Source organism: Dipodomys merriami, unplaced genomic scaffold (genome assembly GCF_024711535.1).
Source record: "Dipodomys merriami isolate MVZ:Mamm:240054 unplaced genomic scaffold, mDipMer1.0.p SCAF_16, whole genome shotgun sequence".
NCBI classification, from domain to species: domain Eukaryota; kingdom Metazoa; phylum Chordata; class Mammalia; order Rodentia; family Heteromyidae; genus Dipodomys; species Dipodomys merriami.
The window spans coordinates 5,828,400-5,853,018 of NW_027202937.1; the positions used below are offsets into that span (position 1 = coordinate 5,828,400).

At 42.9% G+C, this 24,619-nt stretch overlaps 5 pseudogenes; all 5 read right to left on the bottom strand.

Moving 5' to 3' along the window:
- Positions 1 to 517: 517 nt before the first annotated feature.
- LOC138827911 (transcription initiation factor TFIID subunit 7-like) lies at positions 518 to 1,589 on the bottom strand (annotated as a pseudogene).
- Positions 1,590 to 5,497: 3,908 nt separating this feature from the next.
- LOC138827751 (protein Red pseudogene) lies at positions 5,498 to 7,143 on the bottom strand (annotated as a pseudogene).
- Positions 7,144 to 8,374: 1,231 nt separating this feature from the next.
- On the bottom strand, positions 8,375 to 11,227 carry LOC138827912 (zinc finger matrin-type protein 2 pseudogene; annotated as a pseudogene).
- Positions 11,228 to 11,676: 449 nt separating this feature from the next.
- Positions 11,677 to 12,980, bottom strand: LOC138827913 (WD40 repeat-containing protein SMU1 pseudogene; annotated as a pseudogene).
- On the bottom strand, positions 12,916 to 14,749 carry LOC138828092 (pre-mRNA-splicing factor SLU7 pseudogene; annotated as a pseudogene).
- Positions 14,750 to 24,619: the final 9,870 nt, after the last annotated feature.

Sequence of the window (24,619 nt, forward strand, 5' to 3'; positions counted from 1 at the left end):
TCAGCAGCGAAGAAAGCACCACACAGTATCCAGGCAGGAAGGGTTTACATGGGCTGAAGTGGCAAGCTGAGGTTCTGCCTGTGTTTAAGTAGAGAAGGGGGCCAGGTGTGGCACCACCGGAAGCGGATGACCTCAGGGCCCAGGACCCTCCCTAGTTCAGATGGGAGGCCTGACTGGGGACAGCCCAGCTTGTGACCTTGGAGGAGGGGCTAGGAAGGTAGTCTCCAAGTATGCCAGTTACCTAGGTAATTTAGGTACTGGGTGGAGACTTACACAGGGGGTAGGGAGGCCAGAGCCTGCATGGCCAGGGACGTTCCAACTAAAACAAGCATTACTCTCCCTATGCACTCTGACAGGCCTAATGAATGTATAACCCAGTATGTGGTTCTGAAATTGATGGTTCAACAAAACTTTGAGCATTAGAGAACTATTGCAATGTCTTAATACTAAGTCCAAGTGAGGAAACTTAGTGTTTTAATGGTAACCAGCCTGAAATTAAGTAGCAACATTCTCACTTCTATAGAAGTGATTCTAGCTCTTGTTGCAAAGAGCTGAACTATTCCTTTTCTCCATCTTTTAAGTTTATCCGGTACAGCCTGAAACTTGTTCAGGATCTCACTTTGGTGAGATCCTCTTGTTTTGCTGTCCTGAGTCTCTTGGAGCTTGCCTTTCATATTTCTGAATTCCAATAACCAGTTGATTGGTTCCTTCATTTCATCTGATTCATTTAGCTGATCCTGTAGCTGTCTCTCTAGGTCTTCCTGTGTCCATGATGTTTATATCTTCATCTTGATGCTGTGTCTTGTCTGCATCTTCACTGCTGTGGCTAAGGTCATAGAATATCTCGAAAAGCTCATCATATTCTGAGTGAAGGCCCTGCCAGTGGCCAGACATTTCTGGAGAGGAGATCCCAAGGCCTTGATTTTCTGTGTCTTGTTTGATCTTCAATGATTTTCCACCAAGTACTGACAGCTTCTGCATCTGTACTGATGGGAATCGGCTTTTGTTAGAGTATGTTCGACTTTTCCAGAAAACCACATAGACATCCAGGTGCAAAGAACAAAGGTTTATTGCTGGTAAAGTGGCCAGCAAGACCCTGTCTCACAAGCCTGATCCCCAAATTCACTCCTCAAACCTCCAAACCCACGGAACGGTCTATGCCCCTTACTGCTCCTTAATAAACAGTCCTTGCCTTGTTGGCCATTGAGTCTGGCCTATTCCTTTTCTGTTCTCTATTTTCCCCAACATACATGAAGCAATCGCTTGAATCTCCAGATGTGGAAAAAGAAGCCAATACATTTTCTTGCTGTCTTCCATGTAAGGTCTGCCCTGGGCCATGCAGACACCTGTGCTAGATGCCTCCCTACCTCTAGGCTAAGTTTACACCCAGTATAGTTACCTAGATAACTGGCTCACCTGGAAGCAGTCCCTTGCTCCCTCCTCCAAGGTCACATCCTTGGCCACTCCCTGTCACGCCTCCCACCAGACCTGGGGAAGGTCCCAGGCCCAGATCCAGTGTGGCCACACCTCTGCCTTCCTGTCCTGACCTGGGGGTGCGTCTCCCCTTCTTCCACCTGCTTCTGGACCATTCTCGGCAGGGCAGCAATTCGGTAAATAAACTTTCCTTGCCTGACTAGCACATAGTGTGATCTTTATGGGTTACCTAATTAAACCTATTGAATATACCTTACATTCCAGAACCTTCTCTTTTCTAACATTTTTATAGGCAGAAATTCCATGGTTCCAGACAAACTTTTTTTTTCTTGCCTGCTTTGGAGTTGGCAGTAGCAACTGAAAACTCCATAGATCACCATCAAGTGTGCATATAAGCATCTGACAGATAGCAGGTATCTTACAAAAGGTTTGTCAATGGTCTTCAACCTTTCCATACCACAAGGCAGATCTAGCCAGTTTTGCTGTCAAAGGGACCCGGTTCACTCTGAGTCCATGACACCCATCAGGATATAACTCAACACTCAATCTGTCCTTCAGGTGGACATGGCCAGATAGTACTGTCCTCCTCACATTAGCAGCATATTCTGGAGGTAAGCGTAAAATAAACTGGCTTTCTCATTCATGAGGAGCATCATCTTTGATTTTACTCATCTTCTGTGACTCTAACCTTTATTGCGCAAAAAGTTGCAGCGATTGCAACAGTTAAAAAGACTAATATGCTATGAACTGTTACCTTCAATTACAAAGAACTCCAAGTAGAACAGGAGCAAAGTAGAATAGCGGCTAAGCATCCAGTTTGTCTTAATTTTTAATGAATTCCAAGTCTTAGATCAATGAGTCTTTACAAAAGGCCACTATACTCCAATTAAAAGCAACAAGGGGGTAGTTAGAAAAATTGTCTCCCAAGCATGGTCTTAACCTGGAATTTATTGAGGACCAAAGTTACATCTGACAAACTTATAAGAATCCTCTCCTTCTCTGTGGGCCTGCTGGAAACGTTAGTGATAATCGTTCACAACCATCCCAGGGACCATGTGGAGGCAAGCAGGAACAGAAAGATCATAAGGCTGTATTAAAGGGACCATATTTCCTGGGAGAGGGAGCACTGGGTATTCATCCCTATCCAAGTGGCAGGTGGGTCTCCAGGCAGGTACTGAGGTAGGTGTGTGCCCAAGTGGGTCTGGGTGTAGAGAGGGAGTGGCCAGCTGTTTGGCGGGAATCCTAGGGCAGGGAGGAGCTCGGGTCTGGGTGGAGCTGAGGGACCAGGGGGACAATACCACCAGTTGCAAAAAACCTTGAAAGGGCAAACTGAAACAGCAATTACACAACTATTTTGGTAGTCCTAATTTTTCCTCCTTTTGAAACATTTAAGGACAATTTTACTTTGTCTAGGAAGCCAACCACTTCACAAATTTTTATACAGGGGTTGCTGTTTTTAATCCTTCCCCCCAAAGCCACTTTAATTTGCATTTAAATGACCCTGAAACACTGGGTAACTCCCATTACCTTTTCCCAGTTTAAAACTAACCAATTGGTTGGCAGTCTGAGTTTTTCCTCTTAAAAAATTGTCATGAGTTTAAAGGTTTTCTAACGCAAGCACTAGCACTCTACCAAGAATCCAAGCTTAGCATCTTTATGCCTTTTAAAAAATGCATCCAATTGTAAAACAGCATCGAAACCAAATTACATCGCAGATAAACCTCCTTAAATTGGAAAAGTTTTAAAAGGGGGGTTAAGTACATTCCAAGGGGCAGGTTTAGAAATACCAATCACCCACTTTAACATGAAGGTTTCCAGCGTCCATCTGCAAGGAACAGACACAGGATGAAGATGGGCATATATATTGGACACCTTAAGGTTAGATGAACTGCCTTTGTACCAGTTTACCCTCTTCCACCATGCATGGACTCACCCCAGGGCCTGTCACCATGCATGGACTCGCTCAGCTCACCTTTTGCCAGAACACCCCTCACTCCCAAAGTTAGACCATTCTAAGTTTGTCCTGTCCTTTTTTGATCTCTGAGAAACCAAGCACTTGGGACAGCCAGAATGGGCCATTTCTTTGGCAGTGCTCAACAAACCTTCACACTTAAATTTGACACTTAGGCCCCAGTTTTAGCAGTGCAGGAAAAGTATCTGCTAAGCCAGATAACTTGATTACAGTGCCAATAGCCTTAAGCATTAACTTTGCAAAAGTCAAGAACCCGTAGAAAACCTTTTTTTGTAGGTCTTAGGGCTTGAACTCTGAGCTTGTGAAGTACCCTGTTTTCCGATGCCCCCTCATAGACCACCAGAGACCACGATCAATGCAAACAGCAAAGAGTGGTTTATTGCAAGCTCGAGCTTGGTCCTCCGCACACTCGACAACCGGTGACGCTAAGAGGCCCTGAGCATAGAATCAGCACAGTTTTTTATAGTATTGAACAAACAATTTTAAGGAACTTTTACATAAGAAATTACATGATTGGTTAACATTTAAAGCAAGCTAAGCTGGGCAAATATGATTGGTTGACCTTTACAGAAAAATATCCTTGGTCCATAGCTTGACCAAAAACGGTTATGATTCACACCTGGACCAACAGAATGTATGGCATGTCTCGCTCTGGGCTCTGAAGAACCAGTTGGTCAGAAAATTATGTGGCTTTCCTTGGAACTGAAACTCTTAGCCCTAGGTCACTGGGGGGCAACACCACTTGGGGGCTAACATCTGCCTTAAGCAAACACCATCTATGGCTCCAAGAACTGTGCATGGCTTTGTCATAAACCCCTAGCATTAGGGCTAAAGTGGGCCATGAGTTAAGTCACAGAACCGAGATGGGGTCTTAAGTAAAATGGAATTGCTTAGGTTTTTCACTTGGGCACTGTCCCTCAGCTCTTCAGCTCAAGGCGAGTGCTCTACCACTTAAGCCACAGTGCCACTTCCAGCTTTCTGATGTTTTATTGGAGATAAGAATCTCACGGAGTTTCCTGCCCGGGCTGGCTTTGAACTGAGCTCCTCATATCTCAGCCACCTGAGTAGCTAGGATTACAGACCTGAGCCACAGGCCTGACTTGGAAAACCTTTTAACTAAAGGTCCTCTCTAAAACAATAATCCTTTCAGAGTTTGGTAACACACCCTAACTTGTTGACCTTCCTTAGAGTTTAAACTTAAACTCATCCATTTTTTATATCATGCTGACAGTTTTTTAATCTCCAACATGTTTACATATATATACACACAGGTGCACAACACACATACCCTCTTATGCACAGATCTTAAAGCACACAGTTTTGGTACTTGAGGAGACATATTCTAAACATTTACACAATTATACAATATTTAAATAAAATCATTTGTTTTACACAAAAGAAATACCCTAATACAGTAGAGTCTTACAATGCTTTGACAAACAGCAATTGGATGCTTTAGAGTTATTTTAATGTACTGGTGACACATTTTCAACCAGGCAAGTTTAGATGTGTCTTCATATTGAATTCCTTCAACTCTGTCCTTTTCCAGGCCCCGTTTCGATGGTCACAGTAGCTAAGAAAGTCTTTTCATTGATGGATTCCAGAGTGGGGTCATTGCCTTTGTAGCCGCCATTTAAAACTAGAATTCTTTTTCCTGGTGTGGGAATTAGTCTCTAAATGAGTCTGGTCAAGTTTCACTCATCTCCAGAGTCCATCTTTACAACAGCTGGGTACTTGTCAATTATTTCCTTAACAAATGAAGCTCTGGCTTGACTGGCTGCACTGGTTTTCCACCCTTTTCTCTCTCCAGGGAGTCTCTTTTCAGCAAGTTTCTCGTATTCATCTTTTTCCCACTTTCGGTGAAAGTCGAAGTTTGTTGCCCCGCTACTAGATGCCATCTTCACACAAAACTCCAAGATGATGTTTTTTTAAAAAACTGGTTACCAATTTTAATGCAATCAGGTGTTTACGCAATAAAACTTTATACACATTTGCAAACAAAACAACAAATACCACTTTATAACCTTTCTAGGAATTATAGAAAGTAGAGAGGATACCCATGTGGAGATTTTTTTCAGTTGGAAGTAAAGATTAGTATTTTGGTCTTTTTGCTTGAACCCCTTCAGCCTCCATCTTCTTCCTCTTAATAATTACACTGATCTTCTTCCACTGCCGATCAAGCTCTGCTTTGCCATTGGTTTCTTTAAGTCGCCTGGTTTTCCGTCCTTCAGACATCTTGATACCATACTGGAATGCAGCCTTGGGCAAAGCTTCCTTATTGCTCATATACGCGCTGTATTCCTCCTGGGTATCAAAGTCCCAGCGGCCTAAGGGGCCCTTCTTGTTACCCCGGTCCATTTTGCTATAATCCACCTCCTCGTCACTATCCACGGCCACGTCATCCATCGTGGCAGGATAGCACTCTGCATAACTGTTAGACATGCCAAAGAAATCACCCAGCTGCTTTTTGTCTTCTGGCTTCTTCAATGACTCAATGCCTTCCCAACTGGCAGACCCTGCAAACTTTTCATTGACTTGATCAAGTCTTGGGCAGACCCAGGTCCTTTGTCAACTTCCATGGGCTCAACATCCGCTTTTGGCTTCTCAAAATAGCTGTGCCTCTTCTTGCTCTCTCTCCTGATCTCGTTCTCTCTCCCAATCCTGGTCCAGGTCTCTGTCTGGCTCTCGTTCACCATATCTCTCTTGCTTCTTGTCCCGAGGTGTCTTGGTTGTGGAGAAAACATAGTCCCCAATGTCCTCAAAAATGTTCATGTCAGCCTCAGGAGGCTTCTTCTCTTCCATCTTCCCTTTATCCTTCTCCTTGAGCTTCTTGTTGCGGGTACCCAGCCTCAGGTATGAAAGGATCTGAGTGAGTTTGCTGATGACGGTGTCATTTGTTGTCAGCGTGGTCTGGGCCTCCATGGTTGGGCAATCAGCCTTGCTACGGATAAGTGTGGTGGGAATATCTGTGTCCCCATACTCATCCTCCAGGTCCACCAGATAGGCCATGCGCCCTGGCAAGAACAGCTCATTCCGCTCATCGGCTTTGCTCTTAAAAAGCGTACGATAAACATTGCGGCCAAGACGAGTTTTAAATTCAATTTTGTTCTCAGGATCCTCATCTTTCTTGGTTTCCTTTTGAGGTTTCTCCATCAATTCCTCTTCCTCTTTGCTGGCAATCTCAGCTCATACCTTTTGAAGAAAAGCAAAATCCAAGCCTTTCACCAAGTGGGTGTGCTCCATGTCACCACCCAAAAATTTGGACTCCTGGATCAACTGTCTTCTCTTCTCTGCAGCTGATTTGTCCACCTCTGCTGTGGGGCCCACAGCCCTATAGTTGGCTGCGGTGCTAATCAGCTTGGTTTCCTCATAATCTTTGTTCACACCATCTCTTCGTTCCTTGGCACGGTCCCGGTACTTCTCTGCTAGCTCGCTCTCTCTCTCAATTTCTTGTTGGCGTAACTTAGCATAATAACTTTTCTTTTTTCTCCTTCGGGCAGCTGGATCTTCATCCTCATTGCACTCTCTTGACATCTCATAGTGACATGACTTAGAAGGTAGTGCAGAGGTAGGTGCAGCCCTTGGGGTCATGAAAAGTTTCCTGAAATCTTCATTGGTGAGTTTTGATTGGAAAGGATCATCCACATCATGGCCATCTGGAGCCAAAGGGTTGGAGAACGGTTCACTGTCCCACTCCGGCATTTTGTCCGCAGTCTTTCCACAGAAGCAAGCACCAAATCTCCAAGATGATGCTTTGAAATAAAAGACAATTAAGAGCTTGTCAGGGAACTTTTTTCCTTTGTTCTAATGGTCCAAGTATGAGCAATTTTCAATCTGACTTGGAAGCTTTTTCGGTACTAATGAACCAATACTTTGCGAAGGTCTAGACTTCTACTGCTTTCAGTTAATGGTTACAAGAAACCAAAGAACATAGCTTATGGTAGTATCTCAAATTTCCATGTATCATTGGTCATCTTTAAAGTGCCTAGTCTTGGGTTTATAGCTGAAAGGAACTTACCTCAAAGGGCCACGCAGACAAAGTCACGTAGATTGTGGGAACTTGGCCTTGTCAGCTCTGCTGGTAATAGACCTTTCCACTCCAAGGGAAAAGGAAAATGCCTTGGTGTGTCTTTGAAGACTCTTATTTATATAGTGATGGGGCAGGAAGTGGGAGGGGCCCACCTGCCCCACCTGCCCCAGACATAAAGTCATCAAGGGCCCAGTTTAGGTCTGGGAGGGGCCTTTTGTTGACTTAGAAAGCTACTTGCAAGAGAGGCCAGGAGAAGTCCTTCACACTCTTTCTGTCCCATCCTAGGATAAACTGATTCTGGAAGAGTAAACACTGATACAGCCACCAGAACTTTCAGGCACACAATTGAACATTAAGCCAGAGTCCTTTTTAGAGAAGGGAATATTCGCTTCAATTATGTTGAGTATGAGAATCTAACTAGAACTAGGTATCAATTTGAGACTGATACACTTAAGTAACTGGTATTGACAGAAGTTGACATCCAAACGTAGAGGCTGCTGATAAAACTCAGACTTTAGACTAGTTTCTAAAAATGATAAGAATGCAAAGATGCAAGAAGGTTATTGACTCTGCTCAAAGGTGAGTTTATCCTTGGCTCATTGAATCTACTAGCTTTATAATGTGAAAAGTCTTCAATGCTGCTGCAGGAAATACTGGAAAGTCAAATCTTGCCTAGTGATGGTTTTGTCTCTAATTGGATTTGTACTGATAACAGTAAAACTCATGATCCAAAGGCATGAAAAGGTGGAATATGAGTAGGTAATGTCATATGAATCTGAACATCCTCTGAGCCACAAATGCCCACCCTCTAGTCTGGCCATTAACACTCTGAAGGTCTTTCTCCAGTATCCAAGAGGAATGACTCCACCCCCCTAACAAATACGCACACCACAAAGTAAGGCCAACATAGGCCAAAATTAGGCCCATCACAGAAAGGCTCAGTAACTCTTCTTGGTGGAACCACAGCCAAGAAGCCCATCACAGCCACCATCTCCTCCTCCTCAAATGTCAAGTCCTCCTCCACTCTCCTGTTCTTCTCCTTTTGTTTCTTTCTTGTATGCTTTAGCCTTTTCTTCCTCTGAGTTTCTTCATCCTCTGCTCAAAATCTTAATCCTTCGGCTGGTTTACGTCTTATTGACTGACCTCAAAGCCTTTCTTCACCTGATCCAGGATAGAACGTTCCACATGCATAGGCATGCCCAGGTTCTGTTGATTCTTTCCATTCATATGATCCAGGAAGTTGATGGAGTCTCTCACACAGTCACAGACATTGCAGTAATATCCTCCCATCTCAGATGGTGGGGTTGTCTTGGTCATGACATTTGGAATCCAATCTTGGGAAGACGAGCCCACTTTATAGTCTCTATGTTACTGAAACTCCCTCTTGACTGGCTGCCCTGGTTTTCCATCCTTTTCACTCTCTCCTGTGAGTCTTAGTTTCTTGTATTCCTCTTTGTCCCACTTTCAAAGAAAGTACACATTTTTTAATATAGAAAAATGCTTTATTTAAAAATAGGATCTTTTCAAGAACAGAAAAATTTCAGACAGGTAATTTAGCTTAGAAACAGTCAAACACACAAAAAATCCAGACTTAGAAATTATGATTTGTAATATATACAATACTGGTGCTGAGCAATAGTTTAAATGTAGAATGCTTTTAATCCCATCACATTTAAATAATTATTAAAACCAGTTCTTTGGACTAAAATGTCTGAATTCCTTTCTCTTATATTCTGCCCTTCCCAGAAGATGCAGAAATGGCAGCAGCTAGGCAGTATAATTGTGTGCCTATGATTCAAAAAATATATCTGCACTTTTATTCTTTTCCTATTCTTTGAAATTGATTCTTATGTGACAGCAAGCCTGGTCCTATTTGCTTGGGTATCTTTTTTTCCCTTTGGTCAGTTGTGGGGCTTGAACTCTGGGCCTGGGGGCTGTGTCTCATCTCTTCAGCTCCAGGCCAGTGCTCTACTACTTGAGCCACAATGCCACTTCCGGTGTTCTGAGTGGTTTATTGCAGACAAGGGTCTGAAGGACTTTCCTGCCTGGGCTGGCTTTGAACCACAATCCTCAGATCTCAGCCTCCTGAGGAGCTAGGATCACAGGGCCTGAGCCACCAGCGCCTGGCTGCCAGCTGCCTTCAATGTAAAAACAGAAGTTCTCTAAGGGCAAGGAGCCTGTGCTACCAGGATAGCAGCACAAGCCTCAGAGGTGATGATCCTAAGTTACCAACACTCAACAGGATGTTGCTCTCTTAAGACAGCACTAGGAATAGCTATCCGCCAATATTTGTCATAGTGTCCTTCTGAAATACTTCAAGCCATTTAAACAACTAACATAGATTTATAAAGCAGGAGAAATAGCTTATCAGAATAAGTGCTATTAGCGACTATACTCCAGAGGCTGTTGAGATTTCATAATCTAACACTTTTTAAACTATATTGTCATTACTAATATTTTAATACAGTCACTGCTTCTCAGACTGGGGAACTCTAGGTATCTTCCTGTAGTGTCCATTTTTCCCCCTAAATATTTGGAAAGGTTTCATTTTTTTTTTTATAATCCTAAGTTGTGTTTTTTTGGATCCACAAGCAAAATCGGTGTGCTTTTAAAGACACTTTTATGCCCTGACTTCTAAGGAGATTTCAGTAGTAATATCTGTATGTATGAAACATCAACAGTGATTTCTGCGGGTGTGGCCAGGTCCTTCGTGTGAACATCAATTCAGACCCATGGCTCATTCTTGATTCCAGCTTCAGAAATAATGTAATTCTTTTGTAATTCTTTTCTGTCTATACTGATGAGGAAGTAGGTCAAGGATAAGATGTTTGGACTTTTATTTTACATTGTTTAGTAATTACAAGGATGTTACAATCAAGTTTACTGCTTACAACTAAAAATATAGAACATTAAAAAAAGTAGAATTCATGAAGCAAAGATTAGAATGCATTCCTCTGAAAGTGCTGGGCACAGTAATTGGGAGACATTTTATTCTTTGAGTATACATTAAATCACAGTATCCTTGTTCTTTGTCACCCTTTTAGTTTAACTGGCAAGTATATGGTATCTTTCTTATTCATTACATTGTTTTCTCTGGGCTCCAAACCCAGTAAGAAATTCTTTCTTGACACCAAAGAGATCGTTTCAATAATGTCATATGGGGATAAATACAAACTGCCCAGTTTCAATAATGTCATATGGGGATAAATATAAACTGCCCAGCAACAATAATGTCAAGTAGAAAGTCAATGATCATTCTTTAACACCTATAAAGAACAAAATGAAGTTACCAACGAAATGCTATGAGGCAAACTTACAAACTTTATTTGAACAATGATTTGATTACATAAGGCCATACAAGGGAAACATGGTACATCAAGTTGTCAACTAACATTTAGTAAATACAGTTAAACATGACTTCATATCAACCACGATCCTAGGTAACTGAAAGGCTATTCCCATTAATCCCACAATTTGAGACCATTCCAAGTGCAAGTGATGACCTCTCCCAAGGTGAACTCCAGTCTCCAAATCTTTAACTGCCACCTCCAGAGCTAAGTCCACTGCCAACCAGGGCCTGGTCAGAAAGTCCAAGTTTTTTATCCACTGCCGGACACCATCTTCACACAGAAGTCCAAGATGATGCTTTAAACACAGGCAATATGTAGTATCTCAACAGGGAACCTTATTTCCTTGGTTCTAATATTCCAAGCATGAGCAATTTTTAGTTTGACTTGTAACCCTGAACGAAAAGCAACAGAAGTCTAGACCTTTTCCAAGTACTGGGTCATCAGTACCTACAAATCTTCCAAGAGAGAAATCGAAGCATATAGCTTGAAGGTTCGTGTCTCAAATTTTCATCTTTTTTTGGGGGGGGGGCGGGGTGAACATTTATTTACAAAGCATCCAGAAATGTGTAGTGTATTAACATCTTTAAAAAAACAGCTACTGAATACAGGGTTATTTACAAGTTTTATGATGGGAAGTAAACTGCAATAAGGATTTCAGATAATCAAAGAACATCTTTTTTCTAGAAATGTCAGTAATATGTCTACCATGGTTATAAGCAGAAAAACTAAAATCTTAAAAATACATTTTTAAAAGAGAAACTTTTTAAGACTATAATTATCCTTGGGGAAATGGGATAATTTTTTTCCTTAGAAAGCTGATCTGAAAAAACAAACACATGAGTATGTCTTCATTTAAGTACATGCTTCAAACTAGATTTTTAAAATGTGAATTAGGATTTCCAGAGCTTTAGAAGTCCATCTTCACTGTAGGTAACAATCAAATTCTGAGGATGATGTGCAATCCCAATCACATCCTTCTCGTGCACTGTCAAAGTTCTCTCCAGTTTGCCAGTGACTGTGTTAAAGCAGTAGAGCACAAAGTCTTCCCCCATACAATAGATCCATTCACCACGAGGAGAGAGCACAGCAAACAAAGTCACCACCTTCTCTTACCAGAGCTGAAGCTTCTGACAATCTGGCCTTGCATGTTCATGATGACCACAGTGTTTGATCGGTTGCACACCACAAAGTGTTCTGGGTTTTTAAGAAGCAGGATCACACTGTTGACAGTAATGTCTGTCCCCGAAGTGCTGCCCAAGCATTTCAAGGTATTTGAGCATTCTGTTGTCTTCATATTCCAGATCTTTACAGTGCCATCAGAGGAAGCACTGATAATATAATGTCCATCTTGTGTAAATGTTGCTTCATTAACGAAGGAGGAATGACCACGAAATTCCTTTAGGGTTTTCCCAGATTTTAAGCCATGAATTCTGATTGTCTGGTCCAAAGAGACACTAAGGATCTGACTGCTGTCTTTGGAAAAGCTCAGACAGGTGACACCTTTACTATGTGCCCTTTCAAACCTCCTTAAACACTGTCCACTCTGAATCTTCCACAACTTGATCTTTCCATCTTGGGCCCCAGTTGCTAACATTTCTGTATCTCTGCTAAAACACATGCAGAGGACAGCATGGTCCATCATCATGAAGTTATCCTGTGCCTGGTACTTAAGATCCTTCCTAATTCTTCCAGTCATAAAGTTCCATACTTCAATAAATCCATCAACAGACCCAGTGACCAGATACTGACCATCTGGAGAAAATCTAGCACATTCCACGTGTGACTTCTGACCAAACTTAATATGCCTGCTCAGCTGTGTAGGAAACTTTTCTTCCTCCACATCTTTGACAGCTGCTTTACCTCGAAACAGATCTATGGTGGGACCAGGCGGGAGCAACCCTTGGTGCTGCTGCCACTTCAGAGCTTGGCCCAGCAATGCCAAGAGACGAAGATGGAGGCTCCACACTGACTTCGCCAGCTAAGGCTTGGGCAATGGCTGCTCTTCTTTTCTCTTTGCTGCTTCCTTCTGGGTATGTCTCACCAGGATCAAAGTAAGACCTGGCCAAGAGGTTCTCCAGATGAATGTACCGCTTGGGCTGGGTCTTTTTTTTTTTTTGAGACTTCTGAAAGCTTTATTGAAGTCAGGCCCCAAGGGACAGGTCACAGTTTTTCTATCTATGAGGTTGCGGTGCATGCTGGACTGAACCCTGGACTACCTCCCCCGGCTAGTTACAGCTGGCCCAGGAAAGAGGCCATGGGGTCATCTGGCCTCTGACGTTTCACTCTGTAGGCCTCCATTTCCTCCTCCGTGGGCTCTCGAGTTTCATATACACTGTTGTATGGCCGCTTTCTCTCGTCATTTTGTAAGATCTCCTTGACATGGAGCAGGCGGGCCTCCTCGGCGTTCAGTGCCTTCTTCAGTTTCTCCTGTTTCTTCTCTTCCTCATCACTGTCAGAGCTGCTCTTCCGGTGCTTCTTCTTTTTCTTTAGTTTTTCGTGGTGCATCTTCACGAGCGTCTGTGGTTTCTTCACCGACTCTTCGCCAGTCTCATCATTTATCACACACCCCTGGGCATTAGCAGTCTCCTTCCCAGCTTCTCCAGTGCAGTAGGAATACTTGAAGAACGAGTGACAGCATTTGTATCCCCATCGGCCTTCTTTCCAGTAAGATCCCCAGATGTGCATGTGGTTGTGGATCTTCACGTCCTCTTCATACTTGGAGCAGGCCACGGCCCGCTCCTGCCCCTTTATGACCGCCCCATGCCGTGAGTACTCCACATAGTCTTCCGTCTGGGCTAAGAGCAACTCAGCTGGAGGAGCATCCAGATGTTCTTGGCCGCCATACTTTTCCAGGATGCTTTCTTTCTGCTGTTCTTTGAAGTCTTCCTTCTTGACTTTGAAGGATTTATACAACAGCTCCAGCTTCGTGGGATCTGCCTGCAGGTGCACCTCCGAGCCCTTGTCATACGCCTCCCAGGCAAACAACTGTGTCTGAGCCATGGAAATGGTATCTCCTGTGTATCTGACGAAGTTATCGCCTGCATAACTCACTTCATCTGGATTCTTCCCTGCATTGGCGTAGGGATTTTCTCTCATCGCTCTAGTTTTGGGATCATAGTAGGCAGAATTTGGATCTAAATTTCTCAAATATTTTGCAATATCTTCTCGAATCCTTAGGTTCCGGACTGTAATTCGCCTCTTAGAGTCAAAATTCTGTCCAGGCAGGTCAATATCATCTGCATATTTATCTTCATCCTCATCTTCACTGTTGTGATCTTTTTCCGTCTGAGAATTTGGTTCCTCTTCTCCCCACTGATGTTTTGGAGAAATAGCCTGTTCCACTAATTTTCCTGAGGCTAATTCTTGTAATTTCTGGGCTTTCAGCGTTCGTTTTGCCAGGTCAACTTTGGCATACTCTTCCACGATTTTCATGTGCTCCTCTGGATTGTAGCCATTCCAGCGATCTCTCTTCCCGTCGTAGTCAAACGTGAGCTGAGGCTGGACGTGCTCATCTGGCGCTATGTTAGTCCCAGTAAACTTGGCGCCAACTCGTCTGGGTCTCTCAAAGCAGTCCTTCTTGTGCGTCATGGCCCCGCAGTTCTCGCAGGCGCCTTTGCGGTACTTGGTGGTTATGGAATTCTCTTTTACACCCCTCTTGTACCATTCTCCAGATGAACTGAACTGCTTCTGTTTCTCAGGTTGTGGTCTCTGGTGCCTTAAGGTGGGTCTTTTCGATGGATCGATGTACCATGGTACTGAAGAAATATACTGAGGGATGTGTGGATTGATAGCTTTTCCTTCTTCATCCACTTCTGCAGGAGCATTACCCAGCTTCCGCTGTTCTTCTAGCTCCTTCTTCTTCCTCCAGTCCTCTCGGGTCATCTTCTTTGGTTCCTCTAAACTCAGTTCTTTGGACCCCGACAGAGGCGTGGCATTAACTGTATCCACAGCTGCCGACAACATGGTGAACTGCCTTCTGTATTAACACAATAGAATGTGTCAGGTAGGTGGTACACACAATCCTGGTCCTCAGGAGGCTGGAGCAGGAGAATGGGGAGTTTGAGTTTGAGGCCTGCTTGACTTAGACTCCAGTCGGGAGCTCCCCACGCAACCGCTCGTCGACAGACCAGTAAACCCAATGGCCACTATGAATGTCAGCCACAAAACTCTCGATGCTGTCCACTGTACTCAGAGAGACGGCAGCCGCCTCTTATAAGGTAGCCAAGGCCCAATGTAAACCGTTCTCCTTCAGGTACTGCAGGATCAGACAGATCACATCAGAAGACTCTATTTCCATGGACATCGAGGTATCCTTCCCAAACAGGCCTGGCTTCCTTCTTAGCTGCTGCCGAGTGCAAGTCACCGATTGTCCTCTTAGAAAGTGCCCAGTCTTGTGTTGATGGCCAGAAGGAACTTACCCCCAGAAGACCACGCAGACAGTGTCCCTGGAGAGAGGTTTATCTCCAGCAGAGCTGACAAGGCCACAAGTCCACGAAGGGAAAAGGAGAATGGCTCCAGTTTGCCTTTGACTCCTATTTATACTGTGCTGGGCAGGAGGTGGGACCTGCCCCACCTGCCCCACCTGCCCCACCTGCCCCACCTGCCCCAGAGATAAAGTCATCAAGGGCCCAGCTTAGGTCTGGGAGGGGCCTTTTGCTGACTTAGAAAACTTCTTGCAAGAGAGGCCAGGAGAAGTTATTCACACTTTCTGTCCCATCCTAGGATAAACTGATTCTGGAAGAGTAAACATTGGTGCAGCTACCAGAACTTTCGGGCACACAATTTGACACTAAGCCAGAGTTCTTCTTAGAGAAGGGAATATTCTCTTCAATTATGTTGAGTATGAAAATCTAACTAGAACTAGGTATCAATTTGAGACTGATACACTTAAATAACTGGTATTGACAGAAGTTGACCTCCAAAGGTAGAGACTGCTGATGAAACTCAGACTTTAGACTAGTTTCTAAAAATGATAAGAATGCAAAGACACAAGAATGTTACTGACTGTGCTCACAAAGGTGAGTTTATCCTTGGCTCATTGTCATATTATAAACCTAGTAGATTCAAAGTCTTCAGTGCTCCTGCAGGAAACACTGGAAAGTCAAGTCTTGCCTAGTGATGGTTTTGATTCTAATTAGATATATATTGATGAAAGCAGAGTAAAACTCTTCATGATCCAAAGGCACAAAAAGGTGGAATATCAATAAGTGATGTGCTGTGAATCTGTACATCCTCTGAGCCAACTATTAACAGTAACTCAGACCAATCTGAAGGAAAAGCCAACAGGAGAAAGTATTGTATGCCTTGAGCAGTACCCCATGCATACAGAGAAAAATAGAATTTAAATCAATCAGAATGCCAAAGCTAAAGCATTAGGGTGGGGCCTACTATGTCTCCACTTTGAACATAAACCTGATTAAGCATCAGATCAACCATGCTTTCCTTTTTTACATTCTTACATACCACAGTATTACAATTTGTAACCTAACAGACCTAGGAAGCTGACTGTGACATTAAAGAAGTATTTTTGGAAAAGTGACCATGAATATCCATGGAACTTGTTTGACCTCATTAGAGCAGAAGGGTTAATGGGTCCAGTTCAGGCTCAGTCCAGAGCTGTGGCTGCTACAGCGGGGCACAGGCTGAAGCTGGATACAGATCCTGTGCTTGGTGAATTTCTTTCATGCCAGCTGGATCCCTAGTTGGGGCAGCTATCCTCTGCAGGTTTATTTTCCCTGTCTAAAGGTCCCCGTTAGTCAGAAGTCGGGTATTCCAAGAAAGCTGGCCATCCTGACCTTCCTGTGTTCAGTCTTCACACTGCTCTGTGCTACAACAGGGGCAGAGCCTGTGGGCTACATTGCTGGCTCCCTTGAAAGCTACTGTGCAGTGGGTCTGGCTAGGAAAGTGCAATGTTGGAAGCTATTTGGGTACTTGAACTTGACGTGGCATCTTGCACCTGGATGGGATGGGTATCAGTGTCTCTTCAGGCCTGCTTATCCGTCCAGGGGCATCTTCCTGTTATGGGGTCAGGGGGAGGGGATTCCACATTTCTCCCGGTGGGGATATTACATCCCACTGGACTCCACCACGCAGAGACAGCCTCATGTAAAAAGATGAATTTATTGGGCAAGTGGCTAGCTGACCTGCCAGGCATGCAGCACAAACTCGGGAGCTGTGACTGTGACCCCCAAGCAATCCTCAAGCTGGGGCTTTTAAGGGGTAAGTTGCATAGTTTCATAGACAAGCCAGGCAAGGCAGGTTTGGCACATTTTACTTGGTTGTAGTTATCTGACCTTTAAATTCATTTGTTCTTTATGGTAAATATCATACGTCATAATTGGCAATAGGCTGCCCACTGTGGGACCACTCTGTGGTGGTCTTTAATTGGTGGTCTTAAGGCCCTGTTACTGAGGTAAGCAAGGTTAACAGAAGCAAAACATAGCCTTGAGTCACAGGATCATAGGCAAAACATAATCTTGGTCAGTATGATTAATAACTGTCAATGCTATTGACACTATTACAGAGCTTTTATTTATCATAAGCTCCTGACTAATGCAGCAACTCAGTGCAGCTGGTAAAAAGCCTCAAGGTTATCCGCAGCCTTCTGCAAGGCTGCCAGCTTGGTGAACTTGACTGAGGGAGAGATGATCTTTTGCTTTTTGGCAAGGATGGAGAAGGGACAAAGGCTGACCACTGGCAGCCTTTGTCTGGGGTTTTTCTAACTTGATGCCACTGAATAGCAACTCAGCAACTCAGACATTACATTCCTCCTACAAGTGCAGCTCACTGGACTGTTAGTTGATTCTTTTGGTTCTGTAGCTGCTGACCATTATAGTCTCTGATGCATCCTCCTTTTCTTCACTACTTGCATTCTACAAATCCTTTCCCTATATAAAATAATTCAAACCACTTTCAATCCAGCATTCTCCTGGAACTGACCAGTATATGGAGAAAGTTCTTAGATTAAGCAGCATTTTTTTTTAAACATTTTAACATATTTTTCTCTTCCGTACCTGAGAGAAATGGGATCCTCTTGAAATAGATTTCTGGGCATCTTGGATGCCTGTGTGAGCTGCTACTTTAACTGACTTCCTGGTTCTATGCTGCCAGAGCCATTCTGTTCTCTATAGAATGCTATGGCTTGGGTCTACCATAGGCACCTTTGTCACTGGGATGTGGGAGTTTTCGGGCCTTTGTTGATAGGAGAGGGGTTATACTGATCTTGGATCTGCCGTAGAACACGTGTGTACTAGGCTTTGTGCAAAACTAGAAAGCTCTGCTACTTAACTGGGGAGTAGCATTTGCAAGTATATTACCTCCTGCTCTAATCCAGAGACTTGCCAAAGCATAGGAGGTACAAGGTGTAAGTGCCAGGTGTAAGAACTAGTCAGAGTCCTTTCCATGCCACAAATCTATGGCTGCAATAAATGCAATGTGGCCAACTTCAATAAAAGGTTACCACTTGTTCACATGCCTGTGGTTTTGAAGCCACCAGCAGGTTGAATATTTTTGCCATTGATAATGGGGTAGGCCATTGCTGTACAGGAACTCGATCGTGAGAAACAGAAGCTAGCACTTAAAAGACCAAATTGCAAGTCTTTATTGGAGAGTAGGTGGACTGCTGGTGGACTCTTGTCTCAAAGACCAGCAGTTCTGAATGCAGCTAACACAAAGCTTATAGAGCCTCCAAAGCACAGCAGTTGTATAGAATTTATCCTAACAAAAGTAGCAACAGGAAAGAAAACCAACAAAGGAAACTTATACCTAATACAGGTGTCAAATATAAGCAAAAGCAAATCCCATGTGGCCACAAGGGAAATCGAAGACCAATTATCTAAGGAAGTAAGTTTTCTAGAACTTGACACATTTGTAAACCAAAGGATGTAAGAATGTCCTTTATCAAGGCATATTGCTTAGACTCAGTCTTCTTCCTTCAGTGATAGTTGTTCAAATCCTAAGGCCATAAGTCTTCTTAGCTTTACCGGCTCTGCCATCATAATCTTGTAGAACTTGAAGGTGGTGAAACGACTCCAAGGTTAAAGGATTACAATCTCCCTGATAAGGACTGAGGAGTGTATTCTCCTAGGCAATAGATTCAAAATACCCAATTCAGATGGTGAGTAAAGACATCATAGCTGGCCCAGAAGCTATGAATTTCAGTTGGCTTAAGTTTGTGCTAGTACAATATGGTGAAGAGATTTCATCTCACTTTTGAAGGAGGCATTCTAGTAATTCAGAGGATGGGCACCATGCCATTTTCTTTTGATGTGAATATCATTGGTCTTATTCTTGGCTCTGGGAAGAAAAAATGCTAAGGGGATTCCTCTTGGTATCCCTATCCTGATCACTTCTGTTCATTGGGTCAGGGCTGCCCTTTAAGTTCTCAGGGTATACATTCATCCTGATTAGGTACTTGGGGACTAGTAAATGACCACAGAGTTCTTCTAGATAAATGTTAGAGCTGCTAGAAGGGCCCTTGTTTCTTGCTACGCACCTTCTTGTCCCTCTCATTCTATCAAGGGGATTACTAGCTTGAGATCCTCTTGACAATGGTGGTAGTTCAGATTCTACAGATCTGTTTTCCTTGTATTTTTCTGGTCAGCCAAGGAAATGGGCATAGTTCCCTGTCTGAGGGTGTGGGAATATCGTTGGACATGACAGATCCTTTCATGCATCTGTTTTAATTCATCAGTCTAGGAGATATCAACCAGAGAAGCCTTACAGATAAGAAATTATATAATTATTGGAATGGGCTAAGCTATGTATGTATGTCAACACTGGTGAAACAAGTTTGAAATCACATGTAATTGTGTGAACCTATATAAGCTTCTCCATGTGAAGTTTCTGGTCTACTACCCAGTATGCTTGGTCAGTGGGTCAAATGTCTGCCAGATATCAGTTTCCTGGTTTGGGATTACTGCAGGAAATCTGGACTAGGTTTGTACATATGCAAGGAGAGAATAGATGTTGTGGTTGCATGCAGCATTAACTAGGGGAAAATAAGAATGTCAATCTGGAATGGATGTTATCAATGATTAGCTGCCACCAGAATAGGAGCAGCAGTCTTGTTATCCTTACTGGACCAGCGTGAAGATGACTTGATTTAACTTTGAACTCTTCCTGCATTTTCCATGCCTTACACATACAGGCATCATTGTGCAAACCAGTCATTGATAAACGATTGCTGTATTCAGTGCTATGGATGAGTTCTAGTAGTCTCTTGCCAGTACTTGTGACGTGTTTGTTGCAATAAAACTTGGGCTTAACTTGATGAATGCAGACTGGTTTTAAGTGTGAATCTAAATGTTTACTTAAATAATTTGTGACTCATCTTTTCTATTTGATTTTATTTTTCTTACCTCAGAGAGCCCTAGAACAGAATCTTAGAGGAATTGGAGATCTGTTTCTTACTGTGAAGCCTGTCTTGGCAAAACTTTTTGTATACTAGTCATTATAATTGATATTAGTAGTTCACAAGTTACTGTTATCTCAGCAAACTTATCATAGATGGATTCAGAGGAATCTACCCCCACAACACTTTGTTGTTAAATCTCATGTCCTCAAAGAGATTGAGGTGTGGTAACTCAGGACTCCAGGCATCTTCGACAAGCATGGAGCATAATTACTGCTGTCCATGAATTTACATGGATAATGAATAGTACCATAGCCTGTTGTAGGTGGCTAGTAAGGCCTACCCATGTCATGGCAAGCAGGTCTTGTGGGTTTGTGGAGTTCTAGGGTGTCTTAGAATATACATAAACTCAAAAGCTGGTGCACATAGTCTAAAAATTATTATAGCCAAGTTAACATTTGTGAATTTGACCCATTGCTACTTAGAGTCACAAACTACGTCTGTGTCTACTTGTATACTTATCCTATTGATCTAAAATAAGTCCAGAAAGTACCCCTTTCTTTGAGAAATTCTCTCAGACTAGGTGAAACATCCCCACCCCCCACAAAAAAAAAGTATTAGGAAAAAAATAGGAAACTAAAGCAGAGACAGATTTGAAGATTTGAAGGGTTATTTTCTATAGGTTAACTTGACAGCCTTTAGAGATAGAAAGATGCAGATGTGAGGGCGGTCTGGCTGTGACAGCTGTCACCCCATTGGTTGCCAGAGTTGACTCAGCTGGTCTGGCTGGCTAGGTGGTGTCCCTTCCTACCTCACCCTCCCTTGTGTGTCCTTTCCGAAGCTGCATGCTCTGGCAAGGAGGGTGACCATCCCTGATAAGAGGACTGGTCTTTGGTGAAGGGATACGAGTAGCTGTGCTCCCCTGTTAGAACCTCCAAACAAACTCTTAAAAATGTAAAGATGCTGTTAGTGGATGAACATATAAACAAGATGTAGTACCTACACTCAATGGAGTATCAATCACTATTTACAAAGGAAGGAAATATGTGACTGTGAGGATGAATCCTTGCTTTGTATGTAAATTTTATACTCATTGTATGATTGTACAAGGCTAATAAGCGATCAAATTATTCAAGGAAGAACCCAGATGGTGGCCAAACAATGAGGAATCACCCCAGTCCTCTTTAGCCAAATGGAGATTTGGGAGTCCTGGTAGGTAATTCTTTCATAGCATGTAGTTCCCCCCAAGAGATTAACAAATACATGAACAAGCTAACAGTCATGGGAACTGGAAGAGCTTATAACTTGTACACATAAGGTCAGAAAATTGTGAAGAAGCCTTCCCTCCTCCCTCATCCCTTTCCAGAAACATATGGGAGCTGCCCTGAGGCTGCCTTGGAGAGTAAGATACACAGCAGATTGCAGGATTCTGATGAAGAAAATGCCACCTTTTTTCTATATAGACTACTGCAAGAGCAGCATTATCAAGTAAAGAATTGTGGCTATTACTGGGTAGCAACCAATCAAGTTGTTCGGGAATCTTCTAAAGTTTAAAGAGGGTCTTAAAATCTTGGAATTTGTTTGATAGAAGAGTTTGTTTGAAGAGTGTCAACACTCATTCTAGGCACACAAACAATGGCAGTGTCCCCTGAACAACTTTTCAGAATTGATCAAAATGACCTAAAGATGGATAGGAATAATCTCATGGCCTATCAATGGATAGGCATAATCTCCTCGGCATGTGGTCAAGAGCAATGACCAGCCTCTCACTAGTGTGGCTGCAAGGAACAAGTTCTGTGGGTAAAGGCTAGTTTATGCAAAATAAGAGGTACTACCGGGGCTGGGAAGGTGGATCAGTGGTAGAGTGCTTTCCTTGCATGCATGAGGCCCTGGGTTCAATTCCTCCACACCATATAAGCAGAAAAGCCGGAAGTGGCGCTGTGGCTCAAGTGGTAGAGCACTAGCCTTGAGCTGAAGAGCTGAGGGACAGCACCCAGGCCCACAGTTCAGGCCCCACGACCGGACCCCCCCCCCAAAAAAAAGAAAAGAGGTACTACCAAGCTATGCTTAAAGAAAGGGTATATAAAGGTCATCTGACTTGGAACTTGACATGCCCTTTTGAGCTTCAATGGTATAAATTATGTAATTGCTTGTTGAGGATGTGGTGCATAAGACCCTGCTATGGTTCATTTTTAGCCTCTCTCAGATGGAAATGGGGTTGAAAATGAAGGCAAGTCTATGAAGTGTGTATTTTGATGCAAGACTAGCTTTACTGGCAAACCCATGCCATCATCTATTAGACTTACAGCACAGAAGAATGTTTTTAGGTGGTGCTGGGGATGTGCATGCCCTTGATAGCAACAAGATGACATCAATATGCCTATTACGCTAGAATTGGGATTACTAAACCCATTTAAAAAACGCGATGTCTGGCTGCGATGCTGTCTTGGGAATGGAATGGCTCTCAGAATGAGCAAGGGTGATTGGGGTAGAATACTTTCACAGGTCTGGGGTCTGCTCGAGAAAGCTTATGCTTGCTGTTGGGTAGCAGATAGACTCCATTACCAGGCTAAGATACCACAAGGTATCAGGTAATCTTTGTCAGCTCCTGTGCCTGTGTCTCTCTAGGCTTCAGCCACATCCTTCATTGTGTAGCTTTGTTTAGCCCTCCATGTTATCTATTGGTGGCTTATTCCTTTCTATGAGTTGTGGCTCTCCATGCTCTACTCCCATATCAATTAAGGCCTGAAAATCTTTAGGTCAGATGTCCTGAGTCAGTCTTAAACAGTTTAACTTCTCCAGATACTCAGCTTGTAAATTCTATGTATGTAGGTTTGTACTTAAGTTCTTTATGGCTTGGTCATTTTATGTGAACTTAGAGTAATAGCCCAGCATGGAAATCCTGTAAGTAGAATTCCCAGGAAAAGATTTGGCTGTTGCTGATTTCTTTGGCCCGAGCTCACTTGAAAGTAGCATTTATATTAAAATATATTAATCTGATTCCCACAGGGGCTTTATGAATGTTACTACTCCCGGGATTGGGTTGGGTGGATGGAAGAATGACATCATGAGTTTGTCATTCATGAGGTCAGCCAGAAAGGAGGAGCAAGTGTCCCAGCATGCCTGGGAACAAGGCAACTTCACTATTGCTCTTTAGGCACCTATAAATAAGACATTTCTCCCGAAGGCAGAATGCTAACTTGATTGATTCTATGGCCCAGGCTGAACTGAGCTATTAGTGAGCAGACACATAGCTCAGATGGACAAATGTTGACCATACCACCTAGAATTCTCCTTTGATATCCATAGCTTAATAGTTAAGTGATTTGAGCTGGTTTCTTCCTATCCAGGACTTCATGTACTGGTTCATATGTAGGGCTGATGTTAGTTCCCAATGGACTTGGGAGTCCCTTGAATAAACATAGTTGCTTCCTTAGATTGGTATCTAGGCATCTCTGGACACTTAGCTAACTATACTGCCTGGACTGAATTTTTCTATATATGAGCTAAGATAAAAGCTTAAACTAATTCCACAGAAGAAAATTAAAGAATACAACCACATGGGGAAACATTTTTTTGAGAGGCCAGAGAAAGTTAAGAGAAACGGGTAGCTATGTGGACAAAGAACTTTACTGAAACTTAGTTGGAAGTTTTCATGGGTTGGTTTTGCACTGATTTTCAGGATAAGGGAACATGGTGATGTATATTGAAATCTTTTATTAAAGTCATGTTGAAATGACAGGGGTCTGAGAAGACATGGATGGAATACTACTACTCCTTCAAATAGGGGAGGCCCATGAACCTTTAACTCATCCTAGTCTGAATATTCTAGAACATTTTCCTCCATTCCTGGAAACTCTAAATGAAGCCTAGCTAGTTTGAAGCTGAGGTGAATGTTAAACTGAAGGGCTTAAAAATCAGAATTGAGGTCAAATCATTCTGAAGGAATGATGCAAACTCTACCAATCAGTGTCTTACTGGGTACCTGTCTTTAGTCTTCACATGTAGAAACCTAGTAACTAAAATTACTTTATTAAACTCCCTTTTTATCAAATCTGAATATGGGGCCCTATAACAATGGTTAGATTTGGTTTTTCCAAACATTTGAAGGTAATGCCCTAATGGGTCAGTGTTTCTTGGAAGAACTATGCCTAAGAAGTTAGGTCAGAAGGAAGAGAAGAATAAAACATTCAACTTTTCACTATGAAAATGGGACTTAAGATTCAGAAATGAGTTAAGTCCTGAGAACATCATCCTGTCACCTTTCTAATCCTATTAAAAAGTATTCATGGATCTGTTCATAGGTTCCCCTATTGGACTGCAGTATTGTGTGTTTCAGCCTGCGTCAACTCCAGCTCTTGGAGGTCTAAGATGAGACAAAGTTGATCCAAGTCTTCCAGGAATTATAGGGAGAGGTCAATGATCTCAATGCCATTTCCTGCATGGATACTCTTTGTACAGTCCATCTTTTTATAGCCTAA